The following is a 21,823-nucleotide window of genomic DNA, read 5'->3' as shown; positions in this document are numbered from 1 at the left end:
TTACCCCTTAAAGATCACTTTCCTAGTAACAGAGGGACTTTCTATTTATGATGGGAAGGTTCTTCTTGGGCTCTTTGTTAAAGCCTAGAATTCCAAATACTGTCTTTGAGCATAACCTCAGCTGCTTGACAAGCAATTGCAAGAGCTCCTCCCTAGCTTTGCTACAACAGGTTTCATCTGCCCTGAGTGCTTCTGGTGGCTGTGATGGTTAATATTTAATGTCAGTGTGACAGGATCCAACATCGCCTAAGAGGCAAACCGCTGAACATGTCTGGCATGCATTTTCTAGATTGAGTTCACGGAGGTAGAAACACCCATCTCAATGTGGACAGCACCGCTCCATGGACTGACGTCATAGACTTAATAAGAAAGAAGAATCATGCCAAACATGAATTATGTATATCTCTCTGTTTCCTGACTTTGAAGCAATGTGGCTGGTGGTCCCCTACTTCTGTCACATTCCTTCGCTGCCATGACAGACCGTATCCCATAGACCTATAAGACTTGAACTGTGGACACTTCAAAATCGTAAACAAACCAAATGAAACTAACCCAAAGCTAGAGGAAGTCAAGAGAAATTTTAAATTATTTTATTGTTTTAAATTAATTTGTGTGTGTGTGTGTGTGTGTGTGTGTGAGAGAGAGAGAGAGAGAGAGAGAGAGAGAGAGAGAGAGAGAGAGAGGCGGGGTAGAGCGTCAAAGGATTATTCTCAGTAACTTCTCCCCGTCACCTTGTGGAATGCAAGGATTGAATTCAGGTAGTCAGTTCTATGCATAAGTGCCTCCAGCCGCTAAGCTATTTTACTACCCTGGCAATAATATAATATAGTATAATATAAAATATAACATACATTATACAAATATACAATATAATTTATAATGTGTTGTGTATATTATATACTATATATTGTATATTATATATTATATAATATCATTGTATATATTCATACATAAAATATATTATAGATTTTTTTTCTTTTTCCTTGATACTCAAATCTTGCTAGATCCTCAAATTAAACATGTATGTTTGATTCAAGTTCAGCACCCATTTTCTATTCAGGACTTAACTCTCCCATCAAGTTTAGGACAGATAGCTGTAGCCACCCATACCAGGCCTTAGGAAAAAGAATCTCTGCCATCTCCAACCCAAGCCCTCTTCCATGGAGAAATGGCAGCTGGAGGGAGTGGCAAGACAGTCTGCAGATGAGACTACCTGAATGATTGGCCCTGGGTGCCACCAAGTCAGGGAGAGAAATAAGAGCAGCTGTACTACTTGGTGACACAGTTTAATGTTTTAAACATAGATGCTTTTCCTTCGTAGCTTCATCTTTTGTCTGGGGCTCAAACCCTTGCCAGTCTTCAGCGACAAGATTAGGTATGTCTAAAGTAGAACGATTATAGACACCTTACAGGACTCTGTCTTCAAAGGCAAAGCAAGCTGAAGCACATGCTCCTTTGATATGTAACCCATTTATGTGCATTTATCATCATTCTATCATCATGAAAGGGGCACTGCCAAGGCCACTGGGTGTGGCTTACATGCACTTCAGGCAATCTGGTTCATTCCATCAAACCCCAAATGAGTTCTTGGCTCACTCCATCCTTGTTATAGACTGAAACGTAGATATATTTCCCAGCTCTCTCTCCCCTGACTTAATCTGATTCTGAACTTGGTAACTGTTATACATTCCTTTGAGTTTCCTGACTTGAAGAATTCCATTTCAAGAGATAAGCCTTTATTTTTCCCCTCTAATCCTCTGTAATGCTGGTCCAGCTGGTGCTGCCATTCCTCGCAAGAGCTCCGAGTTTCACAGAATTGGAAACGTGGCTTGTCATCTATATTTCTTCCACTTAATTACTGTCATCAAAAAGTGCTCAAGATACTTAAATCTCCAGTGCACCCCGTGAGCTGAGCCACACTGAGAACCTTTGTGGTTTTAGGTTCTTTGTACATCACCTCCTATTCTTGTCCAAGTTCTACTCGGTCACCCATCCTTCCCCAGCATTTACGTGACAGAGCATTGCTAGACTCCCAGAAAACAGGAACTCCGAGAGTCCTGTGAGGATACTCAGAGGATATCATGAAGATTAAAAGAGATGCACACTGCTGGCTGGAACAAGTGCCTACTGTTATTCCTGGTCTCTGGCCTGCCTCAGTTATATACACAAAGTGACCCAACCAGTCAGATCAGTGATGATTAAGAAATCGTGACTTTCAGCCGGACTTCATAATACTCACATACAATCCTCTCCTTTTTCATTCTTAAATAAGTCCAGTCCTCAAGACTACAACATTAACAAGATCATGCTAATGGCCATTATTATTAGCTGAGGCTTCCGCATTCATTTTTCTCTTTAATTGCATTTATTTAGCCAGTTTTCAACATGGTTAAGTTTGATTTTGCTAATACAGGCATAAATGATCTCTCTTCTCCTACCTCTCTCTGCTGTCACTAGAAACTAATGAGGTAGAAGGAGAGGATCAAATGATGCTGATGAAGAGGCTACTCTGGAACGGCTAGGGAATGGGAGGAGCAAACAGGCTGAAAAAGAATCACACTGGGGACCTTTAGGACATGATACCGTTCTTCACGAGGGAGTGACAATTACTCCATACAGGGAATCTTAGTTACGCAGCTTCCACTGTGCCAAGGTCACAATAGGACACTAAAGACATCATAACATGGAAATACTCATGAATTGACATTTTATTCTCAATCCCCACTTACAATAAATAGCACGGTGGTTCTCAATTTGTGGGTTATGATTCTCACAAGGATCACCTAAGGCCATCAGAAAACACCTACATTTGCATTACAATTCATAATAGCAGCACAACAACAGGTATGAAGTAGCAACAAAAATGATTTTGGTTGGGCGTCACCACAACATGAGGAACTGCATTAGGAAGTTTGAGAACCTTGGCAACTGCATCTCTCTGTATCGATTATTTTTCTTTGTATTCGAATTTAATTTTAATCTCCCCCGGGGTTAGACAAACAAATAACACATTCAGGCCAGCAGTGATGAGGAAACAAGGCCCTTTCAGTGGCAGTAACTTAACATCTTTGGAATCTCACTGATGCAGGAGAATTCAAACCATTCTTTAGTACAAAACAAAATCCAAGTAGGTTGGAAGTGAAAATGCAAAGCTTGCCAGAGATTCAGGATTCACGAAGTCAGAGACCATGATTCTGGGTGCCCGGAAATGCCCAGCAGGTCATTTCCAAAATACCTAAAGATGCACAGAAATATGAAAATGAGGATAAGTGGAATAAGGTTTCATGGGCAAATGATCTGACTGTCAAAGAACAAAGACTGGTCAAGGTGATGAAGGACTTAAATGTCTTGTAGACAAAGGTGACTCTGCCATTTATCTACTGTAATATCAAGCTAGATGAAGGATGTTTAGAATGTGGATGCATAGTGAACTGTCATCAAGTCTATTCTGAAGATTAGATGTAAATTTTATTAAATACAGAATATGAAGACTTATTTTTGTAATCGCAAAAATATTTGCAATTCCAAGACAATTCCAGTTTGGTACTTGGCCTATTTGTTTATTTATATATTTGTTTTTACTATTATTTCTAAATGTTCAGCTCCATGTTACATTGGCTTCATTTTTTATGTGGTCTTCTATATTACTCTCTTGATTATTCATAGATAATACAAACCTGTGGTACATGTAATCATACATTTTCCCTGAGTATATTTACAGACATTACAAAATATAACTCAAGTGCTAAGTTTCCACGCCTTCCATAAGCATTACCTTCATTTCTAAGTACTGCGTTCACCTAATGAATGTCCAGAAGCTAAGAAGACATTACAGCAAGTGCTTTACCTGCCTGGCTTCTAAACCTCTTAAACATAGAAAAATGGAGGCATAGTTCAACCTTTATTAATTTTTCAGAACAATGACCGGTGGGGAAAGAATTACAATCCCCATGAGGAAAGAGCCTAATAGGATAATCCGTGTAGTCCTGGACGCAGGAGTTGGTGAGAAGCAGCCATTTTCCCTTCAGTTGCTGACGCAACTCTATCCACTTGTGGTTCCAGAACCAGGTGGTACAGCATGTCAGCTGGTACTCTTCTCAGCTGGGACTGCTGTGGGCATCCGAAGCACATGCAAGCAATCTTACAGATCTGATTGTTTGGGGATGTTTCCAGCAGAAATGTCGCTAAGCATTTTCGTCTCAATGAGACAAATGCTGTTCTCACATCAAAATGCAAGCCAGAGTGGTAGAGAGTCGTTTTGGGTACTCTGTGGACCAGTGTCTTTTTCCTACTCATGCACGTAAAACCCGGTACCCAGCACAGATATCAACCCTGACTGCTGAAAGGCCTTTTACAAAACCCACAGATTATTGGGGCTCTCGCTTGTTCAGAACACAAGGAATCCTCCTGCACTGGGCCTTTCTCTTGAGAAGCTGAAGGTGTTAGTATTTGTGGCTAGCAATACATATTCGGGAGTACAATCTTCTCTTCAGAGTCTGAAGATTCTGAAGGCCAATTGTCATTGAGCTTTGTGTGTGTGCATGTGTGTTTGTGAGTGTGCTCATGCATGTGTGCATGTCTGTGGGGTCCTCAGATGGATTTCTCAGTTGCTTTCCACCTTACGTTGTTGTGACAGGGCCTCTCACTGAACTCAGAGTTCATCCATTTGTCTAGGCTAGCCAGCCAATGAGCTTCATGGTTCCATCTGTCTCCATCTCCCCAAGGCTTTGATTACAGACCACACAGTCACACCTATCTTTTTATGTAGCTGCTGAGGATCGAACTTGGGTCCTAATGCTTGCACAGAAAGCACTTTTCTGAATGAACTATCTCCCTAACCCCATCAGTGAGCTTTCACAGGCCAGTTACAGTTTTCCTTTGCCAATTAAGAAGAAAATTCTCTCATAATTTCTAAATAAGTGAAAGTGTTCACCAATTCATTAAGGTTTGTACAGAAAGGCATAATGAACCTTCACATTATGGTTATTTTATTCAAGGTCTAAAAATCTCTGGTTTCTTGTGGAAATCTGATATTGGATAAGAAACCTGCTCAATAATTTAAATTCCTTAATGTTATTTTGATAGTTCAGATCTAATAAATTTCTAGTGTCTAGACTTCACAGCACGATCAAATGCATTATGTGGGGCTTAAATGAGTTCTCTTCCTTCAAACCAAGTTTGCAAATTATTATCCTTGAAACTATTATTTGAAATTAACTCTCACATCCACCTTCATTAATTTTTATTGAAACAATTTTATAGGGAGAATTGTTCTTTTAAAACCTCACATGAAGTTATATTTGTTTCAAATACATTTTCAAACATTAAATTCTAAGAAGCCATTAAAAAGCTAAAAATAAAACTTTTTTTTTTTTAAATCTACTTGAAAGACACATATCCATGGCTTTAGATTACTTCTTTCTTCTAACTTATAGCCAGAAGTTTCTCTGAGTTCAAAAGTTCAAGGGTGTTAGTTCTGAAGCATGCCAGAGGGCAAATGCTGCCTTCAATCAACAAGAAGCAACAATCTGTACCCAGCAGCAGACCCAACAGTGCACCCACAGTGGTGCAGGGTGCCAAGAGCTTATGCACTGTTAGAGGCACTTTTAAAAAGTATGTTTACAAGGCTGAACTGAGCCAGAGAGTTGGGGCAGATTTGGGAGAAATAAGGGGATATGATCAAGATACATTGTGTGAAATTCTTAAAGAATTAATAAAAATGTTTTAAAGAATTTTTCCCCTCAAGAAAAATGCAGAAAAATGGCACTAATAACTCACGGGAAAACGCATTCTATATTCCTTAGTAGATGCCAATAAAACAACATACATTACAGAGATAAAGGAAGAAAAACGATGAGACAAGAGAAAAATGGACCTCTCTCCTGCATGAGATGCTGAGTTTGTCTGGAAACATCTCGTCCCCCAGAACGAGGCTCCAAGGAGACTATGTGAAAACTGGCACTGGAAGACATTCCATGCATGGATTACACATTCTGCAAGTTTCCCTTTCCATACTGAGTAGATTTTAATTTCTCTAATCCTGAGATTATAGCCTACTTCATGACTTGGAAAGAGCGAAGGCAGATACTGACGTGATGTGGGTAAGAAGAGCTGCAAACTATGAGAAACTCCTGCTCTTCCACACCTGATTTTCCATTGTACAGCATCAGCTGAGCGTGTTGGATGTGGCCACTGGGATCCCTGCAGTGAGCAAGTCAACAAGCTTTGGTGACAGGTGACACATGCCGTACATATACTTGTTGGTGAGGAAGAAAACATAGTTGAGAGGAACCCCAAGGTAAGCTGAAGAAGGACTTACCTTCACCCCAATACCATCATCATGAGGTGATTAAGGAGACCCTGACCTTGGAGTAAAGGAAAGAAAAAGTGCCCAAAGTCCTGGAAACATTCAAACCAGAAAAAAGCCTTTAGAAAGTATGCCCGTGTGTGTGTGTGTGTGTGTGTGTGTGTGTGTGTGTGTGTATGTGTGTTTGTATGTGTGTGTGTGTTTGTATGTGTGTATGTGTGTATGTATGTGCATGTGTGTTTGTATGTGTGTGTATGTGTGTGTGTATGTGCATATGTGTTTGTGTGTGTGTTTGTATGTGTGTATGTGTGTGCGTATGTGCGTGTGTGTTTGTGTGTGTGTGTGTGTGTGTGTGTATCTGTGTATAAAATGCTAAGTGTTCCCTTTTTCCTGAGAGTGAACAGAAAGAATTGCTTTAACAGTAAGCGTATTACTGTGTCGATGTCTCTTTACAAAATATCATAGTTACTCTGCTATCACTGTGCTAAAACGCCACGACCCAGGCAACTTCGAACGAAGGGTTTATTTTGGAGTTGTGGTTCCCGAGGGATGAGAGTCCATCAGTATCAGAGCAGAGAGGAGCGGCAGCAGGCAGGGAGGTAGGCACAGTGACAGGAGCTGGAAGCTGAGGGCTGAAGGCTCACATCTCAACCCCATGGGAGGCAGAGGGAATGATATAATTCTTCTAGAAAGGCCACACCTCTTACACAACCCCCAAAGCCACCAACCAAGCACCAAGTACTCAAATGCCTGGACGGGGACGTATCATTCAAACCACCCCACAAAGGAAAGCCAGCCGTTCTTGCAACACTCTATAGCTGCAAAGGTACACTTGAGGAGAGTATTGAATGCCCTCTACAGATACCTAAATATACACCTGTGGCATCAGTCTTCAAAGTGCCATTCTACACCATAACCAAATGCATGCCGCAATAGGAGACCTGGGGTGCAGCTGACTCGCCTTTCTCATTGTGAGTGTTGTTTCCTTGTTTTTAAACCCTGGATTCAACAAGGTATTTCCTGACATGTTCATCAGCAGAAAAATCCCCCCAGGGCTTCACACGTGCAATAGTGTCACTACGCGTAATGCATTGGACTTGAAATCGCCATGAAGAGGAAGGAGAAAGGCTAGTGACACAATACAGCTCTATTTATCATCCCCCTCAGAGTCTGGTAATGAACCTGGGAGACAAACAGCAAGACAACTGTTTAACTCCCTGTGTGATTCCTATTTATATCATGGCATGGGGCTGTTCCCATGCTGGGGCCGTTCCTAGCTTTTAAGGAAACGTATTTCTCACTACAATATAGAAGTACCTCATCTGATACTGAAGACAGCGATTTTCCGATTCTACAGGAAAACTTGGCAGCTTTGAGTTTATATATATTAAGATGGATTTTATGGGCAATTTAATAGGCTTTCAAGGGTCATTTTGACTAGACATAATACTTTGCCTCGTGTACTGAGTTTCTAGTGTAATAGCATCATAAGCTGGTGTCTCACTGTGCGCTGATACTGAGAAAGTCATGTCAGTATCTCTCAGAATGAAAAAAGCAAAGGATCATATATGACTATATTTTAGTCTAGACGAGCTTATAAATAAAGGTATCATTAAGTTTTTTCTTGAATGGGCATGTCATTGTATATATGAAAGATATTTTTACACACACACAAAAGAAACATACCATTTTTTGAGTGGCCTTAACTCTTTGGTTAGGACCTTGAAGTAATGTTTTAAATTTAAATTCTGGTTCTTAAATCTTTGTTTATGTAACCTGTGGACAAGAAAGGGAAGTTTCTGCATGAAATTTTCTAACCTCTCTAGACATGCCTGTAAAATGAAGCTAAGCTCTTGAACAAAGAACACACACACACACACACACACACACACACACACACACACACAAACCCTCTCACACACGAACCGCTTTCTACTTAAAGGCTGTATGATCTCAAAGGCTAAACATTCTTTTGGAACATAAAGCCAGAATTTATGTCTTGGCACTTACAGATTTAGGAATGATGCCTAGAAAAACAAACATGTTTTCTTTAATTACTCCTCAAGGAAAAGAAATACAACTGGAGATTAATATTGTTGGTTAAAAATGCAATCAAAACCAGGGTTCCTATAGGCAGGAAGCCTGAACTTGCACTGTGTTTTAATGCAAATAAAAAGCATAAAAATAAATAAAAGGCCACTTGATGCATTTTAAAGGGGTTGCTTCACTTACTGTTTCTGATTAGTCAGTATTTTTTTTTTTTTTTTTTTTTTTGCTCATGTTTAAACTCCTACTAGGGCTGATCATTGAAAATATCATATAACTCGAATCACTTAATATCAGTGTGATTACTTCACTGTAAATCTGCTCCAAGACAATCAGCTCAGTCAGGGCCACTCTCCCTTCAACTGCATTTGTTGAAAAGTTTCATAAACATCTTGGGCCAGTTAATTCTTTCCACGGGCTTCAAGCCTCATTGACATGCAGATGAGAGTCCTATCAAATGACAAGCCTGGCGGCCAAGCACAGTGAATGAGCCTACCCACCCAGAAATGATGGCACCATAGCCCTGGAGCCCAGAGGAGCCCTGCCAAGAGTTTGCTTGTGCTCTTTATCCAAGCCTACTGCAAGGCCAGGGTCTCTCATAAACCATCTCAGAGGATGCTCAATTCCCAGAACACCCTTCCCCAGAATCCACTGAAATATGGGACAAGTCAAAAAGACTTGAAAAAGACTGTGCCTTAACGTGAAATGCGTGGCTTTCTGAAATAAGAATCATGTGAATTAAGAAATGCAACAGACAGGTCATGCAAAAGGATCAGTTTGAAAACCTAAAGTCTAGACTCTGTGCACTCAGAGTCCAGGTGGATGAATCTGTACTTTTGTGCCACATCCAGAGCATGGCTTGTTGAATGCCTGTGTTTCATAGGAAGCATGGTCAACAAGCAGCTGTGAAATACTCTGCTAATCACAGGTACCAAGAAGCGCTGCTTTTCTAAGCTCTGAAATGTGGTGTTTGCCACAGACCTATGGCTCTCATGATGGTGTACCTCCATGGCATCCTTCTCCATGGCCCCTCTCACACGTCCTGCTTTGTTAAAAAGTACATGCCATAATTGGGCAGCTTAATGAACTTTTACACATTGAAGTCATCCCCTTCTTGTTCTTTATCAGCCACTATCTCCTCTCTTCTGCATGTCTTGAAGGTGACCACATCCAGAATCACAAATAGGAGGGTTTACCTTGTCTCCTTTATTGAGCAGGACCAGGAAGGATGTGCTGGATGCCTCTAACTCTATCTCAACATAAAATGTGGAGATCCATTTATACTCTTGTGTGCAGTATTGACTACTCTTATATCCAAAATCCAAGCTCACTAAATTTAAAAACAAAAATACCTTCTGGAAACATCGAAGGCCATAGAATCAGTCACACTAACAAACAGAGCACAGACAAAGACCTGGGCAAGAGCCTGTTTTATGTATACAGTAGGATTTCCTATGAAGGCAGCAATCTGTATCTATCTGGGAAGCCGATCATTCCAGAACATTCTAGCTAAAGTTCCCAAGAGTTTCTGGTTCAAATGAAGCATTTGGTTAGAGGTACAGTGTATCAGCTCTCAATAATCAAAACTCTATATGTAAAACAAGGTAATTTCAAGCAGTCCAGCACAATTTCCACAAAAAAAAAATGTTTTGGTTGAATGAAAACTTGCCAAAAGCCAAAAGCTGTCTTCGCACATTGTGCCATTTTCCCAGACAATTTATGATGTTTTTTCATTTGTAATGACAAGGGTTAAAAATAATGATTCTTTTAAATCAGGTTTAAAGCAGAGAAGAAAAATCTAAAATTGAAACCAGTGACCACCACCACCAACAACAAACCAAACATCTTTGTAGTAAAGATCTATCTGTCTTCCCATTTTTAGTATAACTATTTCAAAAACGATTTCTATTGAGGATCCCCAATTCAGGAATCTTATATTTGCTATTTGTCCTTCAGCAAAAGATGCAGAAAATGTAGTAGCCAGAGTAGAAAACTTAGCCAAAGAAATGAATTTAAAATCTGTTAATGAGACTCCAATAGAAACTGCAAACATATACACAGAGCTGTTGAAATCTATGATCACTTCTTTTTTTTTTTTCTTTCAGTCCACCAACATTAATTGAATTCTCCTTGTTACAAGCAGGTAGGTAGGTAAAGCAAAACCCCTCTCCCAAGCCCGTCAACAACTTGGCCCAATCAGCAGCTTCATCTTCAGTCTCTGGAGGCGGGACTTCTGGCATAACAGGAACTTGTAGAGAGGCATAGCTATTAGCAGGAGGTGGGCAGAGAGGCGTGGCTATATGTGGCAAGGGTCTGGCATAATCAGCCCTCCGCTGTAGGAGGGTCACAGTTCTTCCTTATTTTTTTGTTAAAAATTAGGTGGACTGGGGCATATTTATGCACCATAGTCCTGCCTGGGAATTTTTCGGTGCTTTGGTGATCTTGCCTGTAGTTAAATATCTACTGGCCGCTCTCTTACCCGTCTTTGGAAATCATGTACAGCTAGTTTGAATTCTACAAACCGGGCTATTTCCATGTTTAAAAAGACACAGCCACTCGGCACATGATCCTGCCTTAGGTTGAGAGTACCAGAGACCTATCCCACTGAAGGTAGGTTTTCATGATGTACCTTATTCCCGTATAGCTAATGCCAGGACAAGCCTTTATTGCCTGTGATATCAAATTGTCAGTCTCTTTGGAGTCCACGTGATGCAGCGCTGGTGTGCCGATGGGCAGGTGGGTGTAGACACCTAATTGAGTTGTAAAATGGCGGCTTTCAAGCTAGAAACCTTTTCCAACAGTTTTGCCATGAGAATATGCCTTTAATTTAGTTGTAAAATAATAACTTTTAGGCTAGAAGCTCTGGGATTGAGCTCTGATTGCTCCGGGAGTGAGCAAGCTTTCAAGTGAAGGGGGAGATGTTCTGGGAGTGAGCAAGCTTTGATTATCTGTAATGAACCTGCTTGAGATAAAAACTCAAAAGTTTAAAAGTAACAAGTTTAACATTATCTTGAGGATGTCTCAGGCACTTTAGTTGCAAGTTCGCAACGTTTAGGCCCAAGGCTTGGCCTCTAGGTGTAGAGGGAAGCCGCTGTTAACTCTTAGAAAAAGGTGGAGGCTATTTCAGCCAAGTGAACTTTGTTGGCTAATAAAATGTTTAGCCATTATTTTGGTAGAAAAACATGTTTAGTAAAAAGATTTTGGGTCTGTATCCACTTGACAAATCAATGTTTCAGGCAGCCATTGTATTCCAACACAAATGGAGCCTCTTCCCCAGATTAAAGTGGGGTTAAGATCAAACCACCTGTTAGTAAGTGGATCACGTATGGCCACTTCTTATATAAAGCTTGATAAGAATAACATCTCAAAAATTAGGGGGAGCTTTTGAAGGGCCACTGTAGGGACTATTTTGCAATAATGATGTGATTTTCTTGGATGGCAATACAGAGCAGATAATACTGGGAACTGATTTTCTGTGAGGCACTGGCCAAAATTTTGCTTAAAAGGCACAAAGGCAGGAAGGTAACGGAACTGCACTGAAAGTGCCATACTGACCAATTCAATGCGTGAGAAAACAGCATTTAAAAACTGTAAATGTCCAAAAATTGGAAAACTGCACTTGGGTGACCAGATGTATTGCTTTTCCAATAGCGAGGAGATGAAAAGCTAAGAGAGCAATAAGAGGCTGTGTGTGTGTGTGTGTGCGTGTGTGTGTGATCAAAGCATCCTGCTGCTTTAGAAGACATGAGGTCACCACTGTCCAAGACCATGTCCTTCTGAGCAAAGCTATCATCTGGTGAGCTGGTGTACAGCTGCCACACTGTATACAGACTCACTTGGTTTAGGTTAGAGTTGGCCAGATTTGCTATGCAGCCAGCCTTTCCCCATGAGGTCAGCACAAACAATCCCAGTTTACAGCTGGAACCAGACAGACAGAAGATGTTGCATGTTGCTGATTACTGCCCTTTGTTGCGGTCAGTCTGGGTCTTCATGACATTCAAAGCGAAACAAACAAACAAAAAAGCTGCTCACTGGCTACATTAAGTATTCAACCACTACAGAAGGAAAAAACATGTTTTTAATCCATTCTTAGCCTTAATTTTCCTCGACCATCAAGTAAGTACAACTAATGAAAGGGAGAGAGAAGATGCAGAATGAGGAGATACAAAAATTTCAAAAAGGAATTTAGAGAGTGTAAAAGGAGCCAAGAGAAGGTAACACATCAACGTGCACGTGGATACGGGCTAAGTAGAAAAGCATTGGAAGTATACAGTCGGTAAAATTTGATGCCCTAGACACATCTAATATTTCTTAACAATGATCTTCACAATTAAATAACGTTAACAGCACTCTGTCTAGACTAGCTTTGGTGGCTTCTTAGCAAGAGCCTAGTCTTTGGTGCCCTGGCTTCTGTGATATCCTTCTAAAGGCAAGCCTTAATGGCAGCCCTGTAACCTCTGTTCACTCCATCTCCCCATCTGAGGCCCTCTTTTTTGTCAGGCTTTCCTGAGAAGCAGCATACAGGAGAATCAGAGTGACCTCTCTCTCATGATGTCACCACACACACTCTGTGACCTTCGGGGTTTGCTCCACACACAAGCACAAGAGTACTCCAGTAATTCTCCCTTGCAAGTGAAGATGGTCAGCCACAAGCTATGGGTCAGAGTCTGAGCTAAAGATCAGAGAGATGATTTATCAGACTTTCCCAGGAATCAGTAATAAAAACAAGTGACAAAACAATCGTGCAACTCACACACACACACACGCACACACACCATGACAAAATGAATACTAGAAAATGTGTTACAGCACTTAAGAAAGCTCTCTTCCTTGCCAATGAAGATACAGTATGTTGTTTTAAAGCTAATCCATGTAAGGGAAATATGGTAAATGTTCAACATATTAAACCATGCTTTTGTCGCAAAGTTAAAGGCTAGCAGTTTTAGCACCTGGTAGACATACTGTTTGTGGTACCCATGAATGGTCTGGAAGGGCACTGAGAGATGGTTTCTTTTAAATTCTTTTTGCAAAGGACTAACAAGCTGTCCTGAGATGGAGCCCTAGATGCCAGTGACTTTAAAGACCCTTCAGATATTAATGTCTGTCCAGAATCTAGAACCTCAGTACTAAAGAAACTTTTGTTTAAAAGAATAAAGGATCTGGATGTTTAAAATATAGGGGCCAAGTGAGGCATATTCTATTCATAATTAATAATGAAAGGGTCATGGCTCTAATTATTATTAGAGAATAATTATTAACAGAAAGAGGAGGATCAGCCTCTGAGCTACAACGCCAAGAAAGGTTGCAGTGGGATACTGACTTAAGTAAATTTGTTAAGTGTTTTATCAATGAGAAACAAAGCTAATACTCTCAGTGTAGAACTGGAGTCAAGGGCTGAATCAAGTGTTGCTCTTTACAGGATGAAATTATGTAGTAGGTCAGCCTCATCTAGAGCTACCATTGCAGACACACACACACACACACACACACACACACATCATTCGTCTCCTTAGGAGCTTTCCTATCTAAATCTTTCTATCTGAAATGTTTCTCTTATGGAACATTTCCTTATGATCTGGTCCATACCTGTCCTCTCCTCTTCACTTGTTCAATTGGTCCAGCTCAGCTGACGTCCCATTGACTGGGGGATTCATATTTGATGCAGCCTGCTTTTCAACATCTTTGAATTAAAAGTTCCTATAATAAATTCGTTCTAGGATGACATTTGACATTGCCTTCTGGGGCATTAAATTGTTGCAACTATTTTATAATATCCCTAAACCAGCGAGGTTTTAGAATATGACTACTTTTTTTTTTCTGTTTCTTCTACTTACTTATTGCAGATAGGTAATGAATAAGAGCACAGAAATGGAACCAAGAGCATAGCTTCAGGAGTTAGTTCTATTCCTCCACCAGGTAGAACCTGGAGATTGCACTCAAGTTGTGATGTTTGGCAGCAAGCCTTTACTGGCTGAGCCATCTTGCCATCCTAAAGACCACTATTTTAAAGTAGGAGTTGATGGTATGGGTCTGTTAAGCTCAGTTTTTGGAAGGCAGGATCATCTCAAGTTCAAAGTCAGCCTGAATAACTTAGTGAGTCCTCATTTCAAAATAAAAGTTAAAAGAAAGTTGGAGCCATAGTGCATTGATACAGTGTTTGCTTAGTTTTCTGGAGATCCCACATGTGATAACTAATATGAGAGGGAGGGAGGGGTGGAGACACTACTATGATTGGTAAACATTTTTTGCTCCTCTTGCCATAGCTCACCTTGTGAGTGAATTGTGGGGTGCTGTTGATATGAGCAGTATGCCTATTTCCATATCACTTACTCAAGAACATCAGGGCAACCTGGTGGAGAGGAACACACCTTTTATCTCAGCATTAGGGGGGCAGAGGCAGTTGGATCTCTTGAGTTCAAGACCTACCTAGTGACTTCTAGGCTAGGGAGCGCTACGTAGTGAAACCTTGTCTCAAAATAAAACAAACAAAAAAAACCAAAAAAACAAAAACAAATAAACAAAAACCTAGGTAATAAATAACAGCAACTGCCAAGGCCCTAAGGCCTAGACCATAACGTTCCATGAAATGCCACTGACATGTAAATTGTTTTTTCCTGGAGTGAGCAGAGACATCCTATCAACTATAAAGGTATATTTTTAATAAATACTGTTCCTATGTTTTCTTTAAGTAACAGAAAATGTGGGGGAGTTAACTTTCAAGTTGTATCTCAATTGTTAAAATACTTTGAGTGAAAGATAAAACACCCAGAAATTTAAATAAAATTTAAATATATTTATAGCACTTTTTTTTTAGACATAAAATCCCACTACCGATTGGAGAAGCAACAATCGAATACTTGTACCTTGAGCTACTCACTTCACGCTTGAGAATGTTTACCCTTCAGAGGCTGAGAAGAAACTGGGAATACAAAATACTTGTACTTCTGATTTAAAAGTAAAAATAACAGAGCGTGTGTCAGAAGGAACGCTACTCAGATCCAACTTTCCCTTCCTTCAAAAGCTTCCAGTTCTATTTTAGGTGAAAGCATAAGGTATTTATTTGTTTTAGAGTATTCTATAAATAAGATGAACAGAACCGTTGGAATGAGCTGCTCACTGTGTGCACCGTGCCGAATGCATTATTTCACTTAAAATGTAAAGAATTTCTGGAAATCAGGATTTAATTAGAAAAGAAACAAAGAAAATCATCTGAACACCTATGTGGAAGTGCTACAACTTTCTCATTACCTGGAGAGGCAGAAAAACCACATTCTTGCATGCTTGACCTATTAGCATGTCACACGCGTGCACGCGCGCGCACACACACACACACACACACACACATGCGCGTGTACACACTCTCACACATATTGTTATCTTTCTACTCTTGCCTCAAGCACAGAAGCTTGTCAAGAGAGGGAAAAAATATCACTCTCTAAAGCACTCCCACAAACGGTCAAAGAGAGCAGAGCTGGAGAGCTGGTAGGCAGATGTTCTTTGTGGTAAAAAATGTTACGAGGGCCACGCTAGCCCAGCAAGCTTTGAATAGCATTTCTCACACAGACTGTCCAAAAAGCTGTAACATATTATGGATGACAAAGAATTCATAGTCTATCTTTCAAATAGTCTATGGGTAAAATGAAGAAAGGCAAATAACGTTGACTTCTGATAACGTTGACTTCTAGAAGGGTCCACCAAAGTTCATGATTTGCCTCAGCTCACAAAAGCAGTGGGTTATCTCTAATTTAGTGACCAACATTAGCTCACATCTGGGAATCATTCTTGCAAAGCTTGCCTCAAACTCTGTTTTAATTATTTGGTAATATAGTTAATGTGACTGAAAGGAGCCTTACACAATCCAACGACAACTGCTTCTATTACATCCATAATTACATTCATATTATTAGTGTCTCATAACCTAACAGTTCAACTATCTCAGTAGTCAAAATTATTACTTTTATGTAGCTACTAAAAGGTTTTAAAAATTGACTTCTTGGCTTTATGCTGCTGTAAGTGGAAAATGTCAAAAGACATGCAAATGGATCATTTCAATCATCCTTTTCAGCTACCAGAATTCCAATATGTCATTACAAATGAATATGAGAGTCCCATTATTCAATGATTAGAGGAAAGACATGCAGCAAGTGTCTACTGATTTGGCTGTCTAGATCATCTCTAATCTTACTCCTCTAAATCCTTAACCCATGAATCTACCCTATGCAATAGACAGGAACTAATTTAATTTACTGGTCAAACTGCCACTAGTGAGGAATGAACATAGTTTTATTTTTGACTGTGGAAACATCATCAGCTATTTGAGACAAATTCTATTCCCTCATCTCTGACATTTGGACCACACTTTAAACCTCATTTAATGATGGTAATATACTTAGAACATTTTAAACCACATACAGCAAATCATGGGATAGAGGAAATTCATCTTTGAGTTAGATCCCTGAGAAATTGGAAGAACAATGAAACATTATTAGCCAAATCATTCCAAGTAAGCATTTTGTGTTGTATGCAAAAGTCACAGAACCATGATTTCTTTGGCAATCTTAATCTTCCAGGATAATGTGGCTAACGACAGCTGCATTGGACCATCTTTAGGAAGATAACTAACAGAGAGCATGCTCTCCTGAGTGCAGGACCAGATCATGTCTGGCCTCATCATCATGGCACCTGTTAGGATACTTTGTAGTGAATGAAATATTAAAACATCTACTGATGGTTCTGATGGTAGGTTGTTACGCCATCCACTAGAATGTGGGGCGATAGCAGCCTTCTACTCTTTGCCCACTTTCTCCACTCTCTTCTATCTCCACCCATTCAATCGTTATCATGAAAATGTACAAAGGTGTCCTGACTTGTGAGTGTTGAGTAATTTTAGAATCTGGGGGTGGGGAGGGAATTATGACATCATTGTACTATATGAAGATGGGAGTAGGGATGGGGGGAGCTGAGTGATGAAAAGATCTACCACCAGTGCACTCTTGAATTGGGGTGCGTGGGGGGCGGAGTGAACTCCATTCCAAGCCACAGACAGTAAGAAGTGCGAGAAGATATGCAGTGGTTCTACTTTTGTAACTAATCCAAAACAAGCAAGTACCAGTTCTGCCCCTACCCCTGCCGTTACTCATCTACCCCAACTCTCCAGGCTTTAATATATCCCAGAAGCAACTGAGGGAAGAAAAAGTAGCCAAACAGAAAAAGAAAAGTTTGGTCTTCTAATGGTATTGACTTTATGTTTAACAGTAAACACCTGTTTCTTTAAGGGTTAGGTAGACATAATTTAAAAACATTCTAATCAACTAGTAATTCTAATTGATTATATCAATTATCTAATTGATAATTGACCTTTTGTTTTGAAGTGGGGAACTACACAGCCCTTTCATTGATAATACCTGTGAATTCTGGCATCTACTCATAACCATGTTGGTCTTCTTGTCATATGAAATCTCAGTGGTGTTAAGTACACAGCATGAGGAGGCATCATCCATCACCTTGTCAGCCCAGATGCCCATAAGTCCTCAGGACCCAAATACATTCAATGGGATGCGTATCTTCATTATTTACTAAGCTTACAGCATTCTCACCCAAACATGCCCAGACCTGGTAATTAAGTCAAGGATTTCTCTTTCCACCTTAATGATGAATGGCAGACTTTCTATGAACAACAATTATTTCAATGAAAAGATTAAATGAGAAGGCACTTAAATATTTTTGAGCAATTTGGCGAGCTGAAGAAATATAAATACAAAATATGACAACAAAAGTATAGGAAAAAAATCTTCAAGCTCTGGATAGATAAATTGCTACTTGCAATTAAAGAACCCTCAATTGTTGGTTCTAATACTCAAAACGGCACTGAGAGGCATAGTGCCCTTGACTGTCGATACCAGTGCGGGCACCTAATGACCGCCTTCTGTTCCTTGATGAGTCTGCAATGGCTGACGGCATAAGGAAGGCTGCGATTCTCTTATGCCTTTTTCCTGAATCCAACATCTGGGCCATCCTCCCTTCCTTACAGCTCAGTGCTCTCTGTCCTCCCAAGCCATTGTATACTTGACATGACAAATAGGCTGTAGGAAAACCAATCACATAAAATGAGGAGAAAGCTAAATCTCAATTACAGAATAATTAATTATAAGAGCATTAGGTAGAATGACCATACTGGCAGTTCCACTTCTTCACTTAGAATTCTCTCAACAATTTATTTGCAGCTACATTTGTGATCTTTAATATCCCCGCTCTTGGCTTTTTCACAGCAAGTGTCTGTAAATAATTGACTCATTTAGTCAACAATTACTCCTAGCTTGCAGATTACGTGCCAGGCATTGGTCTATGTTCTGGGGTTCAAGCTCTGAATAGTATAAAGGCATCCTGCTTTCTTGAACTCTGTAGGAGAAGAGGGTATATAAAATTAAATATATGATTTCACACACAGATTGGGGCTGAGTAGATGTACTGGCTGGTTTTGTGTGCTAACTTGACACAAGCTGGACTTATCACAGAGAAAGGAGCATCCCTTGAGGAAGTGCCTCCATGAGACCCAGCTGGAAGGCATTTTCTCAATTAGTGATCAATGGTGGGAGGCTCTTTGTGGGTGGCACCATCCCTGGGTTGGTGGTCCTGGGTTCTATAAGAAAACAAGCTGAGCAAGCCAGGGGGAAGCAATCCAGTAAGCAGCATCCCTCCATGGCCTCTGTATCAGCTCCTGCCTTCAAGTTCCTGCCCTGTGTGAATTCCTGTCCTGACTTCTTTTGGTGATGAACATCAATGTGGAAGTATAAACTGAATAAACCCTTTCTTCCTCAGCTTGCTTCTTGATCATGATGTTTTGTGCAGGAATAGAAGCCCTAAGAGAGTAGACAAAATCAGTTGAATGGGGGATGCAGGGCTAGTCACAATTTTGTACGGAGTGGTTGTGAAGGATCTGGAAAAATGAAAGGTGAGTTGAAGTATCTTGGAAATAAATAAATAAATAAATAAATGAATAAATAAAATGCCCAAGTTTAGTTGGCTAGCAGTAGAGTTGATATTTTCATCTAGTTGGGCTTTCTCATCTTGTTAAAACCTATAGAACAAGGATTCTTAAGCTGGATGATTTTTGCCTGTAAGAGATACTGGGACCCTTTTGATGGCTGCACCTGAGAAGAGGTCACTACTCATCTCTAACAGGAAGCCAGACACTGCTAAAAAAAAAAAAAAACACTCGTGGAAAAAGCTCTTTCAAGTGTATTCTGACTCAGTAAGAGCAAGGCTGAATGCTGCCCCCAAGATTAGAGAATGAATAGCTACTCCTAAAACCTCTATACCTAAGCAAAAACAAGCAAAAGGCCATCATCTGTTTAGCATCTGGATAGAGCACTGATGATTTATTTATGAAACATGCTTAGTGATCCATTAAAGCATGGTATAATTACAACTGTACATTACTTCAGTTTAAAAACACTTCCATATATAAAAAGGAAAAAAAAAAAAGCTACCCTGCCATCGTCTTGAATATGAAGTATCAAAAGTTTGTGTTGAGTTGAACAATCTCCAAATGATTGGATCTTAAAAAAAAAAAATCTGTTCTCACTAGAAATGATGGGTTGCCATTTGAATAAGAGATTTCAGATATGGTCTTTAGGAGGAGAGGCAGCAAGGCTAATGGGGAATGAAAGAAAATGGCTTCATGAGCAGAAGTTCAGTTCCAGAAGCAAACCTTTACTCACAAGCGAGCAGGAAGAGGGAAGGCAAACATGGCAACAGCTATCGGTTCAGTTTGAGAGCTAGATACCTAAGTCTCAATGTTAAGATGTCGTTTTCAGCGTGCCCCTGGAAAATCTTGGCATGAGGACTTCTGTGATTTTAACTCAATTGAACATGTTTGCTCAAACTATTTTAAGATGCCATCTGTCCTACCATCTCTTCCAATACAAGTGCAATCTTATGTTCAAGAGGAAGGGAAGCAAAAATAAGGCATTCTATTTTGTTTCCTACTTAAGGCAAACGTGGAGATGGCAGTTCATATGCATTCACAGATAGCCCTTATGATCCATCGCGGAGATGGGAACAGTGTGTCTTAAACATTCCGTCACTGAAAAGAGCAGCACCCGCTCATCAAAGTCACTACAAAAACAAGTGACAGGAAAAAGACACTCGTAGTGTAGAATGCTTTATCCACACTGGTAAGCCTCTGCAGACTGCTAAGGGGACTCCAAGGCGTGTTATAGACAGGGACTGGAGCCACGGTAGGGCCTTCTCCCTACAACTGACCTGTGCCATAACCAAAGCCAAGATCCCTGAGCTCTCACTAGAGCCATTTCTTCATCTGTAAGTTAAGGATAATGGTCATTAAAGTCGAATCCCGGAACTTCCATGTGCATTAAACCAAACATCCTCTGGACAGATTTGCACTTTACTAGGGCCACGAGGACTCAGTCATGACTGACAGCTACCGGCAGCTGTGAAGAGCAGCATGCAGGTTGAAATGATCCTAGGAAATTTCAGTGCCATAAGCCATAACCAATGACCTGAATCACAGAGGGAGAGATGTGCCAATCTCTGCTTGTAGGAGGCTCCTGGAAAATCTGAAATTGTCATGCTTGTCTAAGCTCCCCAGGCACCTGTGGAATGGGATCTATGGTTTCCAATAAGATACGTGGAGAGCAGTTGCTGGTTTCTCTTTTCCCTTGCTCAGAATGGCTTTTGATTCTAAGTATCCAGGCAAGACAGTAATGCTAAGACACCAAGGCAGAGAGAGGACGAGGAGGAAAGGGGTCACCAGATCTGTAACCCTGGGACCATTGTCACTGACGACTGGCAGTTGACAGCCTGGTCACTGTGACAATGCCCAGCTGACAAGTAGGTAAAGCCACAGCATGGCAGCAACAGTGTCCCCAAGAGTGTGAGTCCTACTCTCCAGGAGAGGAAAGGTTGGAGACACAAAAGCCCATTTGATGTAACTTTCCTACAGAAGCTGCATCTAAGTGGTTTTTCATTTCTTTCCTTCCAGATTCTATGACATAATGAAGAAGATGTGCAAGAGGTGAGAGATTCTGGAAGAAGATAAATTCAGACTGTTCTTTTAAATTAATTTCTGGCAGAACCCACTATATCCCCAAGAATATTCTCCCAGGGCTAGATCTCACAAGCTAGAAAATGTCCACCCGATCTAGACAACAACATTAATATAAACTTGTGTCACATAGCAATTATGGTCAAGGACATTTAATTTATGGTCAGATTCATGGTTGTTATGATACATATCCAAGAGCAATTAATAAAGCATAGAAACTCTAAAAAAAAAAAAAGAAGAAGAAGAAGAAGAAAAGAAAATATCCAGCCGAATCTGATAGTTGAAAACTTTTACTGCTGCTTGAATGAAACACCAGATGGGTCTACAAGTGACCAGAAGCATGGAGAAGCTCCCCGAGTTTTAAGCAAAAGCCAAGAGAGTAGGGTTCTTTTTTTTTTTTTTTT

The 21,823-nt window shown here is 40.3% G+C and overlaps 1 protein-coding gene and 1 long non-coding RNA gene across 7 annotated transcripts in view; one reads left to right on the top strand and one right to left on the bottom strand.

Moving 5' to 3' along the window:
• Sncaip (synuclein alpha interacting protein) overlaps positions 1-21,823 on the bottom strand; it is a 144,838-nt gene that overhangs the window by 93,736 nt on the left and 29,279 nt on the right. The gene's annotated exons all lie outside the window — the stretch shown is intronic.
• LOC116087163 lies at positions 17,307-21,555 on the top strand. The gene is made up of 3 exons (XR_004117282.1): positions 17,307-17,398; positions 19,172-19,304; positions 21,357-21,555. It is a non-coding gene; the product is annotated as an uncharacterized LOC116087163 (long non-coding RNA).

This window comes from Mastomys coucha, unplaced genomic scaffold (assembly GCF_008632895.1).
Source record: "Mastomys coucha isolate ucsf_1 unplaced genomic scaffold, UCSF_Mcou_1 pScaffold13, whole genome shotgun sequence".
In the NCBI taxonomy this organism is placed as follows: domain Eukaryota; kingdom Metazoa; phylum Chordata; class Mammalia; order Rodentia; family Muridae; genus Mastomys; species Mastomys coucha.
Note: the sequence above shows the minus strand (reverse complement) of the source record. Positions and strands in the feature narration are given on the sequence as shown.